General features: G+C 39.2%; 1 protein-coding gene and 2 pseudogenes across 1 annotated transcript in view; 1 reads left to right on the top strand and 2 right to left on the bottom strand.

Annotated features, from left to right (window-relative positions):
- The window catches only part of LOC145479936 (uncharacterized), a 321,399-nt gene that overhangs the window by 271,541 nt on the left and 26,588 nt on the right, over positions 1-23,270 (bottom strand). The window lies entirely within an intron of this gene.
- On the top strand, positions 2,275-4,046 carry LOC145480080 (uncharacterized; annotated as a pseudogene).
- LOC145480079 (uncharacterized) lies at positions 5,120-7,173 on the bottom strand (annotated as a pseudogene).

The following is a 23,270-nucleotide window of genomic DNA, read 5'->3' as shown; positions in this document are numbered from 1 at the left end:
TTCGTTGCAGATTTTATGCTTTAAAAGAGAACAGGACGTGCTTGTCTACTAACATTTCTTCGTTTTGTGGCTTCAAGTGTAATCAGTTCTGTTTGGTGAAATGCTTTTTGGTGAATATTTATTAAAGGTTTAATAGTACTATTGTTTCGAGTAATGATTAGTATTTTACGGCAGATCGAGGTAACGCAATACAAACATAACGTGAACCACTTTAATTTAAATTCTTTTCTACACATCGCATTTGGAGCATTTTTTGAAACATTCTCTTAGATTGCCTTGCAAACAGCTAAAATCGTAACGCAATCGCCAACAACATAATGTCACGCTGATGCATGATCCATATGTCATTAACAGGAGATAAATAAATCAGTAAAAGAACACAAGTGAGGATGGTCATTCTCTCCTTGAGAACATCATGTACATGCGAGACCAAATCTCCAAGGGTGCAAAATGTCCTGGGGTGGTCCCGGGAATAGGCAAATGGCCGTTCCTGGTTGATAATAAAATTTCAAATGGAAGACGCGAGCAAATGGCATGGTCAGCTACTGCCTAGAAGGGCTGGGATGGACACTGCTGGAATCAACTGATGCATTACGTCCCCTTGAAGAAATTCACTCTAGGATGGCGGAGCTGATTGCAAGTAAACGCAGGCTAGTTTTTGACCACGGCTTCAGGAGGGTTTCCCCATCTACAGAATCAAGTAACTTGGCCTTATGATGTCCAAGCAATGACATGTTCATTTCAGTTGTCACGCACTTTTAATCAAATGTGTCTTTGTTGTTTGGCAAACAACTACAGCATAGCTCATACTCAATGTCAACAAATCAAAACAAAATTAAATACACAATCAGCAGCCAATAGTCAGGAGCTCCGGAGATAACTTCATTCACGAACTAGTAGCTAACAATCAAGAAATACCACGTGCACAACATCTTATGTGAAACGCACACATTAATACACCTTTATTGCCCCCCGCAGGGTTTTAGCCCAGAGGCCAAAGCCCGAGGAGGCACCCTAGGATTCCCCGCGTGTATACATACAAGGAATTTCAAAAAAGTAAGAAATGTGTTGGTAGTATGCGAAGCGTTCTCGATTTGATGAAACTAGGCGCGGACGGTGGTCTCGGGTAATGCGGGGCAAGGAACGCGGGCTCACAAAACGGCTGGGGTGGTGTCGGGTATATGAAATTCTTGATTTCAAGGTCTCCCAACCACGAGTTCGCATTTCGCCATCTTCGAGCAGCATTTCAAGGTTCTTGTAACCACGAGTTCGCGTTTCGCCATCTTCCAGCAGCATTTCAAGGTCTCTCAACCACGAGTTCGCATTTCGCCATCTTCGAACAGCATTTTAGGTCAACAAGAAGCTATTTCTCAGAAAGAAATAGTGTTTCGTTTCCGGAATGATATTCAAAGTCTGAGGAAGGCTGGGGTTTTGATATCTTGTGCATGAGAAGTCCTCGGGTGAGGGGGATATATGTTAATGCGCCGCTTTGCACTGCACTGATCTGCTCAGTTGCCAGAGCCTGGGGTTTTTCGTCCAGGTGAGGTTTAGTACTGAACCTATTGTAAAAGGGCAAGGGCTAATTAATTTAAGTTGAATTGTCTACACATGTATCAGTTATTACAGTCAACGTTCTTTAAAATGTATTTGCTTGTGATACTTCACGTTGACTCTGCCCGAGGGGGACGGATAAGGGGATGTTCCCTTATATCGGCTATATAGGTATGTCCAGCGTCAGAGGGACATGTTTTTTTCAGAAATTTTAGTCAGACGTAGAGTATCGATTTTGGTCATTTTGGTCACAAACTGGGTATGGTTTTTGCACTCTAGTCTTGAATTAGGTATGTTTTTTAGAAGAAGCTACTTTTTTCCACCATTATCGATAAGACCAGCAACTAAAGCCATTCATAATACCTTTAACATCATTCTGAACTAGAGAACTACGGCAGGTCTGAAACAGGGTATTAATTTAAGTGTCAGGCCGTAAATAGGTTAGAAAAATAGCAGACTTTGGTCTTAAGTACACGACTTTCATAAATGGCGGACCGCTCGGGCGGAGTGGTGACTAAAACATCAAATCGAGGCTAGAAAGGCCTCCATCCATAAACATGGCGTCCTCCGTGTGGTAAATTGTATGGTAATGTTTTCCACATCTTTGGGATACGTATGAAAACTGGCTTAAGCGGTCATTATCTGTTCATGATTATTTATCGTTCACGGTACTTTTTGATCGGCATTTTTTTTTGTTAAAATTCACCCGCGAGAAGAGGGAAAATGCCTACGCATTGCTGTGTACCCGAATGTACAAAGAAAGGTTACCGTGAAGATGATGGCAGCAAAGTGTCCTACTTTTTATTTCCCACCGAAAAGACGCTACGGAAAAAGTGGATTCATGCCATCCGAAGGGAAGAAGGAAAGAATTTTGAGATAAAGACGTCTACAAAAGTCTGCTCTAGGCATTTCAGGGAGAACGACCTCAAGAAATCCTTGGCGGGGAAGATGTATTTAAGATCGGGAGCCGTCCCTTCGCTGTTTTCGTGGACTCGTACTTCGCCAAGGAAGCGTAAAGCGCCAACACCGCGGGAATTTGGAGTAGGAGCCAGCTCGAGAATAAGTTCTGAAAAGGAAACAAATGAGGAAACTGTCATGGATGTCTCCGATGACGATTCCTTTAGCGTGGAAACTTCTCAATTGTAAGGAGTTGAAGGTGACGTAAATCTAAACACAAGCTCGGCACAAGAGCATTTGCACAAAACGCCATCGAAAAAAACACCACAGAAGGACAACCACCTTGACAACAGTCAAGAAAGACGCATACACCAGCTGGAGCAGCAAATTATCGAGTTGAAATCACAAATTGAAGACCTTCGACGACGAAATGAACAACTCCAAAGTCAACTATTTACTGTTGAACGATTTAAAGAAAACGACTCTGCCTTAAATTTTTATACCGGGTTCCCAAATTGGAATGCATTTATTGCAGTGTTCAGATACTTAAATCCAGGGCCTTTGGGTGAAAATATAAAGTACTGGCTTTCAAAACAAAGTGCATCATTAGATAGTCTCGAGAAAGGCGGAAATGAGAGCAAGAGGGGCAGGAACAGAACTCTGAAGCCACTCGATGAATACTTTCTTGTAATTATTACTTGTAATTTCTATTGTATTTTTAACGGTTTCTAATATGTATCTTATTTTATATATCTTAATAATTCTTGTTTATTAGTTTTTAATTCTTAGCAGGACCCCGTTGATAACAGTACTTTGTACTGAAGGGTTATCCTGAGGAAATATTCGATTAGTATTATTATTATTATTATTATTATTATTATTATTATGTGTAGAATCAGACAAGGCTTTCGCGAGGAACATCTGGGCCATCTCTTGGAAATTTCTATATCAACAGTGAGTCGAATTTTTATTACCTGGATTAATTTCATGTTTCTAAAATTAGGTCAAGTTAACATCTGGCCTTCAAGAGAGGTGATCGCCATACAATGCCCGAGGACTTTAAAAAGAAGTACAGTTCAACAAGAGTCGTCATTGACTGCACAGAAGTTAGGTGCCAAATGCCTAGCAGCTTACACTTGAATGGTGAGTTGTTTAATAACTACAAACACCACACAACCATCAAAGGCTTAATTGGCATTTCTCCAGGAGGTGCTGTAACTTTTATCAGTCAGCTCTACACGGAAAGCATTTCAGACAGAGAAGTAGTTGTAAGAAGTGGACTATTAGATTTGCCTCTCGACAAAAATGATAGCATCATGGCAGATAAAGGTTTTACAGTACAAGATTTGCTGCCCCTGGGAGTTTCTTTAAACATCCCTCCCTTTCTTGGAAGTTCAAGTCAAATGCAGGCTGAAGATGTTATCTTGACCCAGGAAATAGCCAGCCTACGCATACATGTTGAAAGAGCAATAAATAAAATTAAGAACTTTCACATTTGGGATGGAGTTGTGCCTCTCCACCAGTTTGGAGTTGTAAATCAAATGTGGACTGTCTGTGCAATTTTATGTAATGCCCAGTCAAATATCATTTCTGTCTAATTAAGATTGAAAGGCCTAAGTTCATCCAAGTGGCCTTGCCTGCTTGCCCTTTTGTTTTTTGTAAAGGGTCATTTGCTGAATGAAGTGTTCTCATTGGCTGTTATTTTCAAAGTGACAATTTTCAACCACAGTGGGCCATTAAGGAGACAAAAACATTTTTATATACAAAATATTTTATTACTATTTTTATGAACTGCATGACTACCTACAGCTGTACTTTAATTTATGATTCAGATAAACTGTAGTTGACTCTGCTAGATTTTGAAAAAATAAACCTGTAGTCATTAATTTGGGTTTGCAATTAATTAAGTCACCCCAGCAAGGACGGTGAAAACACTAACTTTTTAATATTGGCTTGTGGTTGTAGACATTCCATTTGCAATGCATATGTTGAGGTTCAATCTGATTGCTTCAAATTTTGAATCCAGCTTCACTATTATTATTAATATTGTAAATAGCCTTTGTGTTATCCATAACTGACAGAGTCAACCCAGCTCAAAAGTATTTTAAAACAAGTCAATATTCAAGTTAAAAATGTAAACTGCAATTTAACAGTTATACATATGCCTTTTCTTTGTTTACATACTGTTTAACTAAATGTATGTGATTCATTATTTACTACTGATGAAACAAGAACAAACACTAAGCAACATTTTTTTCAAAATATCTCCAGAAGTACATGAATGTACTTCTCTTCCAACAGATAGCAACTGGACAGACATGTACATGTAAATAAACTCATGATTGCAAACTGCTTTAGTTGTCCTACTTCTGCTGAGACAATGATCAAAAACAGAACTCTTTGTACAATTTCCATAAAAGAAACCAACCACCTTGATGTGTGTAGTTTAAATTGAATTTCAGGTCAAAATGATTGCAAACTAGTTTGATTTGTACTTTCCCTTGGTTTAAGGATTACGTAAGAAATTTGGAACAAAGGAAAATACAGCTAAACTAGTTGAAAATCATGTTAACCTGCAATCATTTTAAGCTACAACATTGACACTATCATTGTAAACAAACCCTGGCAATAATAAGGAGATCATTAAGAAAAACCCCTATCATTTACTGTCTTAGTGGCTTGTTGCTGAATTTTGAAAGTCTACTGCTGCAAAACTAAGAAAATGTTCAAAATAATAGTCAAGTAGTTTACTCCTGAGGTCTTGCCAAAAGATAGCATCAAATGCTATTCTTTCAACACACAGACCTTTACTAGTGTACACAATAAAGTCACACCACTTTGCCCCAGTGATGCCCATTTGTCCTTGAACCCGAGCATAGTATGCATGGTCCCTCTTAAGTCTGCACTTATTGTCGCTGATCTTCTCCATGAAAAAGGTTGGATCAGAGCATGCATCCAATGGTGTCACATGAAATTTTGTCCGTGGACACTTAACCTCAGCTAAGCCAAAGCACACTGAACATCCAAAATCAACAATTTTGGCATCCGGGGTGGCACCAAGTACTGGGAAGCCTTTGGACACAACAAGGCCACTTTTAAGAACAGCAACAGGTGTTTTCCTGTTGAACATAAACTTCTCATACTCCTGTAGGGCTATGGGTTCGTATTTAATGCCATGGGCAACATACTTTGATGTGAAGGGCTCGGGATGCATGATTGATTGTGCAAAATTTGAATGATTCCTCTGCCTTTTTGCAATCAGTTGGAAACTTGAAGCAGTAAATCTGTATTTACGCTCTTCCTTCCATTCAGTGCAGCCTGCTTGATCACGTGTGTTACTTTCAATAGCATGGATTTTGTCCTTGTCGACAGTTAAATTTGCAAGGAGTGATTTCTCTGCATCATTCAGGGCTCGAGGTACAACCATATCAACATCATTAGAGAGAGGAAATCGAGGATAATAGGCAATGTTTTTGAGAGCATTATTATTTCTAGGAACAGCAGTCAAATCAGCTTCCGCAGAAAAGTTTGATTCGGTGAATGATGTCTGGTAGCTCAAATAAGAACCAACAGGACTCTTGCCAAATTTAGTGTCAGTAAGTTCAGGCACTGAGTGTTCTCCCCGCGTCATTTGAGCGAAACCCATGTTGCAATCAATTCCTGCGAGTTCAGTCTTAAAGCAATGTTCACTCTTTTCATCATATTCTGGCTGCTTTCGTGCCTCATAAAGAAGGCACTTGACACCACCACGTGATGTGCTTGGATCATCTAGCTTTGTTTTTTTTAACATTCACTTCCATTACAGGCTGGGGTACAATATTATCTCCACCACCCTTTTTGTTCCATTTCTGAAGTTGCGAAGTGCACGCCAAAGCTGGATTTTCATCATTCTCTTCCTGAAGATCCTTTGTTGTTTTCGATTCAAATAAAGTGAACTTGCAAACTTTGAGCATCAAGGCTGAAATGTGGTTGCAAAATCCCACTTTGCCAGCAATGCAGGTGCAACTAGAATGTAAAACGTCCCCCTTTATAATGCACAAAGCAAGCTTCAGTTGATGTGGCGGATCGTTTTTCCGGAAGCTGTGATAGCATTTAGCTTTAAAATAAAAGCCCTTCTGGTCACTGGCTGCCAATATTTCGTGGAGGTATTCGTCTTCCAGAAATGTCTTCGCTTTTCGAAGAGTAGTTGGCACAGAGTGGTGATCTTTATTCCCGATGTTTTTTCCAGGTCTTGCTATGAACTCGCTCATTTTCCCTCTGGTGAACACCGGTAATTTGGCTACCGAAGTACTCCATCCATCTGTAGGATAATCGACTGAACTCGTGGTTTTGTCACCTTGTATTTGTGATCCATGTCGCTGCTGTTTTCTCTTTGTATACAGCCCACTCGGATCTGGATCCACGACATTTTTATCTCTCCCCGTTTCGATGTACTGTTCAACTCTGAAGGAAAGAGAAGAATGATCGCAAACTATAGAATCTCCGCGGTAAGTCAAAAGTTGGCAAACGCAAACAAACAGAAACAGAGCACGTGGTAAGTACTCACCTTTTCACAAGCTCCGCTTTGGTTTTGAGACCTTTTGCAGGGTCGCCTCTGCACCGTAACCAAAACTTAAGCTCTTCATTTTTCAATTCACTCGGTTTCCGTCCACATAACGAGGCTCCTGGTATATCATTTTCCGAGAGAACCGCTACATTTGCCGAAGCTGACGGAGTCGCGGCCATGTTTGATACACTTAAGGCCTTTCTAGCCTCGATTTGATGTTTTAGTCACCACTCCGCCCGAGTGGTCCGCCATTTATGAAAGTCGTGAACAGGGTAAGTGCTTTGGGAAGCGGGCCGCACAGCTCCGGCAAATTTTTCAGAAATAAATAAAGCTAAGAGCCAAAAGCATTTGACGCATAATTTTTTCATTTCTGTGCCGGGCAGTCCTTGATTCGAATGGATGCGGCACTCTACGTTTCGTTGTCAGTGACGCAGTATATTTTTCTTTTCAAAAAATGAAGACTCATGTGTGACGACAGTTGTGCAATTATTCCTCCACTTTCGCTTGAGTATCATGAAGCTAAAATACAAATGCTATCGGTGTTTTCATGGAAATCAGCTCTTGAAATGCCGCGGTATGTCGAAATACAAATTTTCTTATTTTTAAAAGTGCGCTCTCAGAAGTAAAGCTACTGGAATTGTGGCGAAAAATTCGAGAAATTCAACCGAAACTGGAAAATGTCGACACCTACGATTTGAAGAAAACCTCATAAAAAAGCCATAGTATGCCTATTTTGCAAAATACCAACGTTAATTAAATTACAATATGATGAACTAGTTACCTTCCACAATATATCGTATCTGTAGCATCGTCCAAACGCACCAAGTGCGTGTTCTTTTCCTGTAAACAGCCACAGAAAAGGGGCGAGATCGTTATTCCTGACAAGTGTTCTGATTGACCAAAATTATGTCGCCGTAGTTGTGATCTTAATCACATTTAAATCAAGCACGGAAACAGATATCTTCGTTCCTCTAGAATACATCGTTTCAGTAAGACTTAGGAACATTTAAGTCGCCAATTATTTCTTCCTGCATGACATTTTAATTTCCTTTTCTTTCCGTGTCCCGAAATAAAATTTAGTTTCGAGAACTTAATTTTGCTGAACATATTTACCTTGTGAATTTCAAGAGTTTACCCTTACAACATTCATACTCACGGTGTCAACAAATCACTCTGAAACGGAAAACAGTACCATTTCTTTGTTGAACTAAACAAAACTAACCGCTTCCATCGGCTTAAAATATCGTATTGGTGGACAAATCGCGTGGTGTGGCGGTGTCTCTACTTCGAAAATATATATATTTCTTTTTCACTATCACTGTCAAGTCCAGTTCGCAGTTTTCTTTTGTAAGATAATACCGAGAAACGAGAGTTTCACTGAAATGTTGCAAATGAAACATTTTGTTGCGATGCACCGAGTTTTGGCTGAAATTTTGCCGCCGTATTTACATTAACAATTACGAACTTTACTCTGATTGGATATTACAAATGACTATGTAAATAGTTCACCCCTGAACTGAAAACAATACCGTTTCGTTTCTGAGGAAACGAAACAAAAAATACTCCCCAATTATAATATGCAGCAATATGGCCTGCCTGCATGACGATTTTAGTGCGATCAAATTAATTTGCTTCGAAATGGCCGAGATTCTCATCTAGGACAAATTGAAAACGATTTCAAAGATCCTGAAGATGGATTTTGGGAGAAAAACAATTTAGAGGGTATCGTAAGAAATTCTGAAGTATACTAGAAATTCGAGGCCAGTGTTACATTAACCTTCCGATCGCCAGTTTTACCTTTGGCATCTCGTTTATTCCGATCGCTTATTTGTATTGAGTAATCCTACGTGGCGTAGAGATCATGTGACGGCTGGGTAACTTTGCAGGGATCCAAATGTAAATGCAATTGTTTTGCAGCGTTTTCATTGAGGTCAAAAAGCTTGATTCTAATTTGCATATATGGTGACTGTAACGCGATACTTCTGTTTATGTCTCGGGAAAAAAATCGACTTCCTTTCTGCTTTCGAGATACGTTTGCTCGGTATATCAAGACAAATGGTTTGTTTCAGCATCAAATTGGAACAGCAGAGTAGTTTGACTTAATTTTTTGTTTCGCTATAGATTTTTAACCTTTTTTTCCCTATAAAGTTCTACTGAGTGAAATTTTTGTAAAAGAAATATTAATTTCCATGAAGGCAATGCAACCTTTTTAACTCGTAAATTGCGCATCGCTCGATGGGCTGTAAACATTATGCAAATGAGGTACACTCGCGGGTTACTTTTAAATTGCTGTTCATCTGTAATTAAAATAAGCTGTTTTAAAGGTCGAAATGAAAAGATATAAGTTAAAGAAGACTCGGCCACCGAAAATGAGAACATCGGGGATCATAAAATCGATGAGCAGCACAAGTTCTCACTGGATGCGGACTTCGTATGGATTTTACAGAAACGGATGTCGTTTAAGTACAGTTACGGTATGGTAAATGTACATATAGCGAGCGAAATGATATAAACACAGAGCATTTATTTATTGTATCGCTAAAAACAACGAAAAAAGAAAGGAAAAAAAAAATTGCAAACTACTTTCCACCCGGAGTCGATCGCAGAACACTCCGACACGCAATGTTATCCACTACCCTCTTTTACTACGTGAACATTACTTAAGTTAGGGAGAGAAAACAAACACCGTAACAATTAATTAAACCGCTGATAACTCGGCGGGTTCGAGTCTGCACCAGGATTGTCTGGAGGTTAATTTGTCCTTCACCGAGCAACTGTTAGTGAGTATATTTGGCATTCGTGGATTTTTCTGACGCTCGACAGTGCCTTCTTTAAAACTTAGAGGCCACATGTGTTCATTTGTAGGCAAATAGAGTCGCAACGTTTGTTTTGGGGGAAAGTCTTCGTGACACGTTTTTTGCACCGGGGCTCTTCGCAAGCTACACACAACACAGGTAAGCTGAAACAAGATGTTTTGTTCGAGAAGCTTGGTTTCGAAGAAATCGGAGTAAATCAACGTAGTAGTTGAACTCTTTTGAACATGGAGAAAGAGAAGCTGTTGAGACAGTTTGTCTTGTCATTTTTCCTTTGATTTCCTTGATGGAAGACCAGGTGTCCAGCCTGAACGAGAAAGGAGTTAAAGCTATAGTTTTGGGGCCAGAAAGTTCTGACACGGAAATTAAGGATGCTTTTGAAGGTAAATACAACCTTGTGTTTATAAAGTCGTTGCGCTTTCAAGTGGGGTTTGAATAGATATCGCGGATTTAAAGCAGCTTCCTGGACTTCAGAAAACAAAAGTGGTAATGCACAGTATTATTCGAAGTTTAATTCTAATTCTTGAACGACTACTAAAGCCACGGCCGACAAAAACTCAAGCTTTCGCTTTAGCGTAAAGAATTAATTTGAACATGGTGTCACGCAGCGAAGCACGTCTGCGAAATTTGGAACATTTGTTTGCTTTTAGATAGTTTTTTTTTTTTGCCTCATCTTGAATGGAACTTTATTGTTATTGAACTTCCTGTCATGTTTCTTTCATTTGGTTACCTTTCTTTGGGAATTTTAGGTTTTTAAAGTAAACAGTATTTATGCACCGTGGATTTCTGCATATTAATGACGGCGACCTCCGCGGCCGTGTTTGTTTAGTTTATTCGCTTCGTTCAAATACATTTCTTTTTTTAGTTTTATTCAGCTACTATAAAACTCCTGAGAAAAGAACTAAGTGGGCACTAATTTAGCACAGTTGAAATACGATTTGTCTCAAAATAATTGGCTTGTTTTTGTCGTCTTTTTTATTTACAACTTTCATCTTTCTTTCACTGCGCTGCATTATTTGTTGCACGCGAAGAAATTATCTGATTTCTTGTTTTTAAGTTGTACTCTAGATATGTCTTCTCGCTGGTATTTTCCGGTTTTTTCTCAAATGTTATCCGCTATAGTAAAAGAATCGAAATTTTGTTGTTTTCGGTTTCGTTTTGTCCTCCAAAGTCAACAATTAACTCGTTTTTGCGTGTTCAATTATCTCGGCTTTTGTCGCGCGGCAAAGAAAAAAATATAATTTCTTGTTTTCTCATCAATTATAATACACCTCAAGTTGAGTTCTTTTTGTTAATATTTGTTGAAATTTTGGCCCGTGATTTTTGTCAACTTTAAATAAACGATGTCTTAAAATCTGATCTTATACATGGCTGTGGTTACCGGGCATATGGTTTATTTTTCTGCTTACGCTCGCTCTGAAATATTTCAAAAAAAAAAAACTCCAGGGAATTAGGGGTAGGCTGTGAATCATTACGTCACACCCATGTTTCGTGCCAAAAATTATGCAAATTTTAAATTTGAATCCGAGCAAGCGGAACAAGTGGACTTCATTTTACAGAAGTAGAAGTCTACTTGTGGCAAGTCTATCTGGGGGCGTTCATGCGAGATGTTTTGGTCTATGTAAGCATTAACTTTGAATGGCTACCCTGGAACTGCAAACACTGATGCCCCATCCACACTACGCCGGAGAAATTTGAAAAGGGTGTTAATCACTCTGAAAACACATTAAATGTTTTCCATCCACACTTCGTTGGAGAAATTTGAAAACGCAACAATCACCGGTCAATTTGGATTTGTGTTTGACGAAATCGTGACGTCATCGTTTTGGAAAAGCTTCATTTTGAAAATGTTTTCCGTCCACATTAAAACACAAAGCCGGCAGTGTTTTCGTTTGAAGAGCGCCCGCTTTCGTGGCGAATTAGTGTGGACGGAAGACCTAACCGTAGAAATAATGCTGCGTTTTCAAATTTCTCTGACGTAGTGTGGACAAGGCCTCAGTGTAACTGTTTATCAAGTATTACAAATCAAACCTGAAGGTCAAAATTGCTAAAATTAAACACTGGTCGGTAAACACGCACTGAGTATCAGATAAGATCGAAATCTCCGGTGATATCACAAATTGTTCTTGCGGTCAGACTGGTTGGTGGTTTCCACTGGAATGCTAGCAGGCTAGTACCAAGAGTCTTCGTTCCCCTTGAACAGCGGTCGGGAAACGAGCGACACTGGAGAGATCCGATTTGAAGTCCGAAAATATCGGACTTCCGATTGAGTTGCGCCTAGCTCATAAACACGTGGCTCAATCGAGTCGCTTGTGTTTTGCTTTAGCGTGCAAGGGCACCTGTTTTTTTCTGCTCTTGTTTCATGCAAAAAAAACAAAAAAAAAACCAAGAGCCAAAAAAACCGGATGCTCTCGCAGGCTAGTTTTTCTTCCAATCATTTTCATTGTTTTTAAAGCCAGTGAAACTTAAGGCTGCAATGGAACTGGATATTCTTCGCTGTGGATACTTCACCATCGGCATACCTACATTGGTTACATGAGCTGGAAGTCTGTTCCTCTCTTTTTGCTTAATTTTCTCTAATTTCCCTCGACAAAGGAAAATAATCCATGTTTCCTCGTCGCCTTGTTGCAACTTGAAATGAAAATATCGCGTAGACTTTGCATTTCACGGAATTTTTACATCGGAGACTTCCATCGAAAATGTCATGAACGTGTCCTTGTACATGTACGTCCTTACACGCAGAACCTGAAAATGCCATTTTGCAACAAAACTCAAAACTCGTTTCTGTTTATCTCATTTGATAAAGGGAGAATGATTAGTGTTTTCATTAAGACAGTATTGCCTTGATTTTTCAATATTTCCAATGTTCACTTTTCAACCACATTCACAGCATACTATTTCTTGGTGAACCAGAAACAAAAATGATAAATGTTTTAAGAGCAGCTTCGCCTAAATATCAACTAGACTTGGAAATAGCGAAAAAATCGAATTTCTTCAAACTCGCCCAGAATGAAGCCCTACGGGCACTAGTTACAAAAATATTGTTTTAAGTTCGATAAATCAAAAATTATTTTTCTGCGCAATTTTTTCGTTTCGATGTCCCAAATCGGCCAAAATCGATCGAAAATGAGCGGCATATTTAGAGGCTCGTAAACTCAAAAGTAAAAATCTTCATAACAAACTGATTGTACGTTGTATTTGTACTTCCTTTCTTGTATATTTAGAGCTAAACAGATCGCGATTTGATTAGAACCAAAATATTTCATGATTTTTCTAAATTAACGACCCAAGACAGCTAAACGAGAGGTCTACATTTAGCCTATTTTCAAATGCTAAAAAGGCGTTCTGGTACACGGCTTTTCCCAAAACGACTTCTTTGGTCTGAAAGAGCATTGTTTCTTCTTCAAATTAGTGAAATAAAATTTTTGGGTAAATAAAATCGCGAGCGCTGAGATAGCGAACTAAATGCAGTACTTCTTCCTGAAAACGTGACCTTTGACCCAAGCGTAACGAAACCGAATACTGCAAGAAAACCCGGAAGAAAAGCAAACGCTTCGTTATTTTGAAGCATTTTCTAGTGATATCTCTCCGAAACCATTATTGCAAGAAACTATTTCCAGATATGAAATCTTACAGGGTCAAAGAAGGAGCTAAAGGGCGCATTTTGACACAATAACTTTGTTTGCTGAGAATTGAAGTCAATGACCGTTAACGAATTCCAGTGAAATTTGCGAACTTGAACTATGTTACCCGATACTTACCTGAATATTTATACTGATTTATAGAAGAGTCGTCTTCTTGGATTAACCTTCAAAAGAAGCTGGATCCACATTTGGAAACAAATGTTTAATGTTCCGTGACCTGCCCGCTGCTATAAATTCCATGCACATGCCGACCGCATGTTTGTCGTAAAACGAACTGAACTCCACTGACAGTTTCCATAGGCAACCCCAAAATAAACAATGCCGCAAAATGTAAAGTGAAATTGGCTGTCTTCGGGAACAGTTAGAAGCTAGAGTCAAGATCCATTACCTTTAAAAAGTGCTTGATTTTATTTGTTTGTGTCGACTTTGTTCACGCAGTATTTCTTACTGTCACGTTCGAATACCGCAAATCGGTCACGCGAAAATACTGCAGACCGTGCAGACTTGTTTGAGCCTTTAATTTTGACTCTTTTTTTTGGCGCTAGTTACAAAATGGTGTTCGATATATCTGAAAGTTTGTCATTTATCAACAGGCAGCACAAGCGCAGTATGTGACTTTTGATTCAATAGACAAACGCGTAAAAGACTTTGTATGGGAAACTTACTCAGTCTGCACGGTCTGCAGTGTTTTGGCGTGACTGATACACAGTATTCGAACGTGACAGTAACTACTGAGTGAACGAAGTAAAATCAAGCACTTTTTAAAGGCAATGGAACGTGACTCTAGCTTCTAACTGTTCCCGAAGACAGCCAATTTCACTTTACATTTTGCGGCATTGTGTATTTTGGGGTTGCCTATGGAAACTGTCAGTGGAGTTCAGTTAGTTTTACGACAAACATGCGGTCGGCGTGTGCATGGAATTTATAGCAGCGGGCAGGTCACGGAACATTAACCATTTCTTCTTTTAGAGGTTTCCAAAGCTGGATCCAGCATCTTTTGAAGGCTAATCCAAGAAGACGATTCTGCTATAAATATAAATATTCAGGTAAGTATCGGCTAACATAGTTCAAGTTCGCAAATTTCACTGGAATTCGTTAACGGTCATTGACTTCAATTCTCAGCAAACAAAGTTATTGTGTCAAAATGCGCCCCTTAGCTCCTTCTTTGACCCTGTAAGATTTCATATCTGGAAATAGTTTCTTGCAATAATGGTTTCGGCGAGAAATCACTTGAAAATGTTTCAAAATAACGAAGCGTTTGCTTTTCTTCCGGGTTTTCTTGCAGTATTCGGTTTCGTTACGCTTGGGTCAAAGGTCACGTTTTCAGGAAGAAGTACTGCATTTAGTTCGCTATCTCAGCGCTCGCGATTTTATTTACCCAAAAATTTTATTTCACTAATTTGAAGAAGAAACAATGCTCTTTCAGACCAAAGAAGTCGTTTTGGGAAAAGCCGTGTACCAGAACGCCTTTTTAGCATTTGAAAATAGGCTAAATGTAGACCTCTCGTTTAGCTGTCTTGGGTTGTTACCTTTGAAAATTCGTCAAATATTTTAGTTCTAATCAAATCGCGATTTGTTTAGCTCTAAATATACAAGAAAGGAAGTACAAATACAACGTACAATCAGTTTGTTATGAAGATTTTTACTTTTGAGTTTACGAGCCTCTGAATATGCCGCTCATTTTCGATCGATTTTGGCCGATTTGGGACATCGAAACGAAAAAATTGCGCAGAAAAATAATTTTTGATTTATCGAACTTAAAACAATATTTTTGTAACTAGTGCCCGTAGGGCTTCATTCTGGGCGAGTTTGAAGAAATTCGATTTTTTCGCTATTTCCAAGTCTAGTTGATATTTAGGCGAAGCTGCTCTTAAACACATGACCTCCTCCACCCTTGTCAAATGTAATAGCATGATCGTTTCAGTTGTAATGCCTTCTTATCCAAATGTTACTTTGTTTCCTTGGTACCTTATTAGCGAACACTGAACTACTGCTCGTACTCTAAATATGAAAATCAACCACAATATTCCCTAAACCAGATAATACTAAACATAATCCAAAAAATATTTTAATTCTTTTGTTTAATTCACGAGTTTGCTCACAGAGTACTTTTATTTTTTTTCACAAAGTACTTTTTGCGTCCTTTCTAACGAGATATGGTAAACTGCTCTGCTGTAAATGCTTCGTGAGAGTATTATGTAAAGAATATCATGTGATAGCATGAATTAAACAGAATTTGTTGGTTTAGTTAACTTAGTTGATTGTTTGGATCATATTCATGGTAAGATGCCTAAGTCACTGGAACAGTATGAGTGATATAGTTTACAAAAAAAAAAATCTTTTTTAGTTCATACAAAAATGTTCAATATTATTGTTTTCAATTAGCAGAAATAAAAGAAAGCGGGGGCGGGGATACCTAAACTTCGAGCCAGGATCCGAGCCAGGATCCGAGCCAGGATTTGATCATGAGCTAAGATCCGAGCAGGATTAGTTAGGATGAGCTTTCTACGACATGTCACGTGACCTGGTTTCCTTGTTTGCGTTACCCCTTTTGTCTCGTCACAAGTCATACAGAGTAACGCGTGGGAAGTGTTATATTCTGGAGTGCTGTTTGTGCAAGTGGTTTGCCACATACATTACACATATACTGAAATCTGAAAATTTGAACATTTGAACTTATATTCCAGAAAGTTTGAAAGCTAGTGCAGGGCTCGAAGAAACCCCCGTCCGTCCGTCCGAAACTCCTGTCTGGGACAATTACATTTTACTCTCGGGCAAGTAACTTTGCCCCACGGACAGGAGACGGCCGGCAAACCATCCACCGACTAAATTTTTGACAACGATTTGTAAACAACGAGTAACTTTTAGGCACATGGGTATAATCTAGTCTTTGGACGAAGCTTGCCAAAAATAACAAATCATGGCGTTGTCTTGCGTTACGTGCAGTGGTTACCTAGCACGTGATCAAAATCTGCCCCGATCAAATTTCTTTCCACGACTAAATATAGCCGTGTTTGGCACGAAAACGCCCGGTTTATTTCTTATCATTTCAACATTTTTTGCACTTTATAAAATCAAATTCGACATCAATGTATCAAAGCCGTAGAAACTATACGCAAAACTGAAGAAGCCTTATATATTCCGACAGCAAAAGCGATCGAAGCCCTCGGCAGCATTTTTGATGAAGAAGTCGAACTATTAGAAACCCTGTGACAAGTCAAGTTTTCTGGTAGAAATAAACTTGAGCACCGCCAAAATGAACTATATTAGTATTATTAAAAAGAAACTGACTCGTAAGTCTACTAAGATATCAAAAATACTTTCAGTGGTCCTGAATGTTCACGTAAAATAGTTTTTCATTCAAACGAAGATTTTCTCTCGCCTGAAACTATTTTTCATTTACCTAGTAAATAATATATATATATAAACACTCGCCGGCTTTACAAATTCGACACTGTGCCTGCAACCTGTGTCAAAATTGGCGTGCATGAGCCGAATTGTTTTTGATTCTACTTGAAAGTCAGTAGCGAACACGCTCGTTCTATTTTTTGGGTTCTGATCACGTGATCAAAATGGCAGGAAAAACTAAAGGCGGGGAAAGAGTGAATCCCGGCTCGGATCCTAGCTCAAACCGCAGCTTGGATCCTGGCTCGGATCCCAGCTCAAATCCTAACTCAGATCCTAGCTGGGATCCTGGCTCGAATCCTGGCTCAGATCCTGGCTAGAATCCTGGCTCGAATCCTGGCTCGGATCCTGGCTCGAATCCTGGCTCAGATCCTGGCTCGGATCCTGGCTCGGATCCTGGCTCGGATCCTGGCTTGAATCCTAGCTGGGATCTTGGCTCGGATCCTGGCTCGAATCCTGGCTCAGATCCTGGCTCGGATCCTGGCTCGGATCCTGGCTCGAATCCTAGCTCGGATCCTGGCTCGGATCCTGGCTCGAATCCTAGCTCGGATCCTGGTTCGAATCCTGGCTCGGATCCTAGCTCGGATCCTGGTTTTATTCTTAGTTTATCTCAGCGGGGGCAGATTTAGTGATAACTATTGCTAGTTATTATTTTCTGTCGGTATCATTCCTTATGATATTGTTGCCGCCATTTCGACCAAGTAAACAACAGGAGAAAAATGCACACAGCCAAAAGCCAATTGGTGCCACTTGCATATCATTAGATAAAAACTGGGTATGGATGACTGCCCGTTTTTGAAAGTTACACGAGTTGTTTTGTTGTCTTTTTTGATACTCGTTATCATAGTTCCTGTCACCTCCCTAGTAAGTTAAATAATTGCGTCTCTTGCAATTTCTTTGTACGCACTATGCCATCTGCAGGTACATGTTTACACCTGGGTTTCAGTATAATTTTCTACGGATAACAACTAGTGTTTTAGCTGGAAGCCGTTAACAGTTAGTGGTCAACGATAAGCTGCTATTCTGGTGTTCCTGTTTTCAGTACAGGTTCATTAAACTTGATTTGGTCATATTAGGAAAATTTTGTTTTTGTTTTAGTCACGCACTTGGTAAAGTAATTGAATACGTCAATTTCAACTTTAGCGCACTTGTCGTGACGTTTAAACCATGCCTTGCGAGTTGGGTAGAGCATGTACGCACTGGCAAAAGTAGCCACCGTCCTTAATATCGATATGGATATCGCATGCATGATATACATGAATTACCATTTTTAAATTTTAGGAAAATGCTGCGCGGTGCTGTTGTACATTTGTATTCGACAGCATTGGGATCAACCCTATCATGTGAATAGTTTATCTCCGGCTGTGTATGTTAGTACGGGTACTGAAAAGATGACAAGTGAAATTAGGAAATTATTAGAATATTGACACAACGCAAGTGAAATTATTTCTTAATTTCACGAGTATACTATATGATCACCTTTTAAAATCATAAGTGACAAATTACGCTTACAATTGTGGGGTTTTGACTAATTTATTGTATTGAGAAATTTCCCGCGAAACGTTGCCATGGCAGTTTTGTAATTTCACATGTGTAATTATAAATTAAGACTGAAATTTCTCGCCAAAATTAAGGAATGATTTGTGATTCGATACCGAGTTCAACTTACATGATTAACAGCTCAGTGTTGTTTGACAAAACTCCGGGAGGCAAGTCCTTTAACTGATTCTCTTGCAAGTCCCTAACAAGAAAAACATCACAGTAAGTAGTTTGAACCGAGGGGTATCAGTAATGTATCTAGGGTGATTGATCAGGTGAGGGTAGTTCTCAAAAGAACTGTTGTTGGTGAATTATGTTTCTCAAAAGACCAAGTAAGGTGTCAACTTCAGAGTCTAGATAAAAGCGTTTCAGGCCGTTGCTGTAAGTTTTTATGATGGTATTAGTTGTGAGATCGCGCAGAGTTTGTCAACAATCCGTCTATTATTAATCAAATTTCAATTGTTTCCCAGTTTCTTTGTGGTCTCTCGGTCGGTTTTATTTAAGTCAAGAAAAAGTCGTTAATAAGGTGCCAGTAGCTATTGACATCTGCTAAATTATGTTTGTTGTAAGCTGGTGCATTAGCGTTCCAGAGTCAGTAGCTGAATAAAGCTTTACTGAAGGTTCAGCATTGAGCCGATTCCCAACCAATTTTGTAGTCTTGGTTAAGAACAGCCTTAATAGATGTAACTGAAGTTTCTTGAATATTTCTCTCTATTTAATACGAAATGGCTTTCTGTTCTTGTGCCATTGAAGCGAGTTAAGTTTTTATCATTAGTTACAGAAATCTGAAGCAAAGTTAAATATCTGCAACGCACATATGTGGTTCCTGTAACTTAAGAATGGCTATGGGTGACGCAAACAAAAGCAAACTCAACAAAACCGAAACAACGCAGTTCAGATTTCTGTAAACTTCTTGTTAGTTTTGCTGCTGCTGCTCCGCACTCTTTCTCTCGTTGGGCCAGGTTTTTGCGGTGCATACAATGTTTTTCACCATTGTCGTGCCCCGTTTTAAATAGTAGGGTATGACAGGAAAGCACAATATAGCAGACGCGAATTTGAATAATTATATATTCTGTTATTTTCGTTTTGAAATCTGGTCTTTTCATCGGGCATTCCTTGTTACGACTATTTAATCCGCCATTAACAAATGTTTCATTTTTTCTACGTTTTACCTGCAATTTCTCAGACTACCTTTCGTTTTCAAGATTTCAGTGAAGGGATCTCGATCATTTGGGCGCATGTCGTGGGAATGTCTTAAACTCGCTGCTAGCTCTGATCTTCCGCAAAGACTGGGATGAGTAGCATCTGATATCAATTTGGTTGTTGTATGCATCTTACACCTAGATTACTTGGTCTGAGATTTTAAGGCAAGTGCTATCTGCCTTGTTAAGAGCAATTCTCCAGGAAAGTGAAGCAAAGTTGGAAATGAAAATTTTTAACCCGCTTTCATTTCTTGTGTGGGGGTAGGTTACCTGGGGGGATGAACAAAAACAACCATATTTGGATCGGCAGGTGTGTCGTTGCCATGGTAACCGCACTTGATCACGTCAGCCTGAGGTCTACGCTTTGACCAAAAAATTCACTCTCAAGAAGTAAAAATAAACGAGTCTGGTTCTCGGGTGCATGTAGACCAATTCAAATGAAATTCATACAGATGGTAGAACCACTCTTCCAGTTTATAAAATTCGTCGTTAAAGTATTTTGGGTTTCATAATCAAGAAGGCCATGCTCGTCCTACTATGTTGCCTGTCAGTCATTTTGACAAGCAGGAAAAACAAGCACAACCATATTCGTAATTTCTCCGAAAGTACTCTTTCCTAAAAAAACAAATTAGCAGCAGAGCTTACATAGATATTGAAGTTTCTAAATATCATAAAATCTATTTGGGGAAAATTATATTCTGGCCATGGGTGTTGAAGACATCCGAGGCAAGTTGCAAAAAACTGCAAAATTGGAAATTTTGATCGGGCTCTAGTATTTGGTTCAATCAGTCTTTAGATAGATAATATCAACTTCAGAAGTATTTTCTATCATCTTATCTGTTATCTACATTTGATTGATTAGGTTTTGGCCAACGAATTTGATGAAATATAAATTGAAACAGAGCCTACCTAGCAACTCTTGGGAATTTCTTCAGGATGCTTTTGTCGTATAGTATACACTCTAGCGGAAACATCAAATCTAACTGGCTAGCCTCACCGAACATGTACTTTTAGACCACAGATGATGATGCATTAACCCGAATAAAGAACAGTCGATCAGGTCAAACACAGTCGTGTGTCGACTATCGAAATAATTCATCAGTACAATCCATCCAGGAAGAAATCGTTGTTTACGACCCAACGTATGTAGACCGGAAATGCGAGGAGCAAAACTGCTGACCGGATGTACTTTTAGAATGCGATGTACGCTCTTTTGGTTCGTTTGTTTTTGTAGCTTCAGATAAAGCGACATTATCGCAATGGCATTGTCTCTTCTTAAGATACGTTTGGTACTATATATCATTGATAGAGGGATAAAAGGACGACTTTTGATCCGTTTTTATGACCGTTTTAATACAGTGGTGAATAAAGAGGACAAAAGAAAAGTGCTTTACTCATCGTTTTACGCAACCTGATTTCCTCCATTGGCTTTACTACACTGGATCAAGTTTGTATAAGAGAGGATACCATTTAGCGTCTCTTGGTTTAGCTACAGTAAATCCAGGAGTACTGACAGGTGTTAAAATATGTTCAGGGTTTCGTTAACAACAAATGATGTGCAGGCTTGAATGAGAACAAGGAAGTTAGTTTTTCTAAGAACTCTTGGACGTTCGAACTCTGTCTGTCTATACAGGTATGCAAAAAAGGGAAATTCATGCTATGCGTGCCAAAAATGCACATTGTACTTGTATCCATTCAACAAAAAATAAAATTCAACGTGAGGGCCTGTGGTGCGTATGAATCCGAGGTAGACTTTGCACCTAAACATATCAACCTTGTTCCTAGTATCCCAGGGCATGAGATTGCTCAACGTTTAAGTTTTCTTTGACGCTTTTATTCGGTTCTTCGGCTTTCGTTTTTTCTTTTGTTGTTGTTGTTGTTTTGGCTTTCTTCACCATTGCCATTGTAAAACAACCCCAATACAAGAGGATATCATTAAACTTGCATCCGGTGTTACATCCCATTACATTGTGTTGCATCCGGTCAGCAGTCGTGCTTCTCGGACTTCTGGCCTACGCGTTCAGTTATTCACCATTCTTGGCTTATCGACTATCGCAATATCTGACTCGATTTTAGCCAAATACGTTACTTTGGATTGTTCAAAGGCATGCATTTGCTTTGTACATTGATCTCGACACATTTCCTTTACTTCCTTGTTGGATAATATTGATGAAGTTAGATGCTCGACGGCAGAAACCGCAAATATTACGACCATGTTTTGACCTTTCAACTATTCTTTGTCAAGTGTCTGTGGGCTTCTTGTATCATCATCTCTGGTCTGAAACACGGCAAACTGGATATTAGATGGAAGTAACCGTTAGATTAGAGTCAGCGCCAGATTTGGTCAAGAAAATGGAGCGAGCGATGGAGAGACACTGGAGAGAACCACGCGACGAAAGCATCCTGAAGAAATTCCCAAACCTTCTAGGTAGGTTTTGTATCAATTTATATTTCATCAAATTCGTCGGCCAAAACCCTATTAACTAAATGTAGGTAACAGACAAGACGATAAAAGATACTTTTGAAGCTGCTTTTCTCTCTCTAAAGCCTGTTTGAGCCAAAAACTAGAGCCCTCAAAATGACCAATTTTGCAATTTTTTGCAATTTGCCCCAGGTATCTTCAGCACCCATGGCCAGAATATAGTTTTCCCCAAATTGATTTTATGATATTTAGAAACGTCAATATCTGTGTAATCTCTGCTGCTAATTTGTTTTATGTGAAAAAGAGTACTTTCGGAGAAATAACGAATATGATTGTGCTTGTTTTTCCTGCTTGTCTAAATGGCTGACAGGGAACATAGTAAGAAGAGCATTTTCTTCTTGTTTATAAAACCCAAAATACTTTAACGGCGAATTTTATAAACTGGGAGAGTGGCTCTATCATCTGAATGAATTTCATTTGAATTGGTTCACATGCACCCGAGAACCAGACTCGTTTACTTTTACTTTTTGAGAGTGGAACTTTTGCTCAAAACATGGTCCTGAGGCCGACGTCATCTAGTGCGGTTATCATAGCAACGATTACATCTGCCGATCCAAATATGGTTGTTTTTGTTTATCTCCCAAGGTAGCCTACCTCCACACAAAAATTGAAGGGGGGTTAAAATTTTTCATTTCAACTTTGCTTCACTTTCCTGGAGAATTGCTCTTAAAGTGCTTTCCTAAGGGTGTTGACGAATGTGTTGCGTGCTGTTGAACGTTTGTATTCAACAGCATTGCGAGCAACCCAATTTCTCTCCAGCTGTGTTTGTTAAGGGTAGGATTGATACTGAGTTCAACTTACAGCCGCTTCAGCTTAGTGTTGTTTGAGAAAACTTCGGGGGGCAAGTCCTTTAACTGATTCTCCGACAATTTGCTGACAAGAAAAACGTCACAGTAATTAGTTAGAGCCGAAAGGTATCAGTAATTTATCTAGAATGATTGACTGGGGAGGCTAGTCTGAAAAGTCTAGTCTACCTAAAAGCGTTTCTCGGTTGAAGGTGCGAGAACGTGATTTGAGGCTGTAAGTGCAAAGTTTGTCAACAATTCGGCTATTATTCTTCATAAGCACTAAACGACTGGCAACATTTCGGCTATTATTCATCAAGAAGCCCTTAATGACCGGCCCCAAGGGAAACAGTGAGTGTTTTCTCCGTATCCCGCAATATTATCAGAAACAAAACTCACTTTTTCC

The sequence above is a fragment of the Orbicella franksi genome, chromosome 2 (genome assembly GCF_964199315.1).
Source record: "Orbicella franksi chromosome 2, jaOrbFran1.1, whole genome shotgun sequence".
Taxonomy (NCBI): Eukaryota; Metazoa; Cnidaria; class Anthozoa; order Scleractinia; family Merulinidae; genus Orbicella; species Orbicella franksi.
The sequence above is the reverse complement of the archived record's forward strand: the minus strand, read 5'-3'. Positions and strand labels throughout refer to the sequence as shown.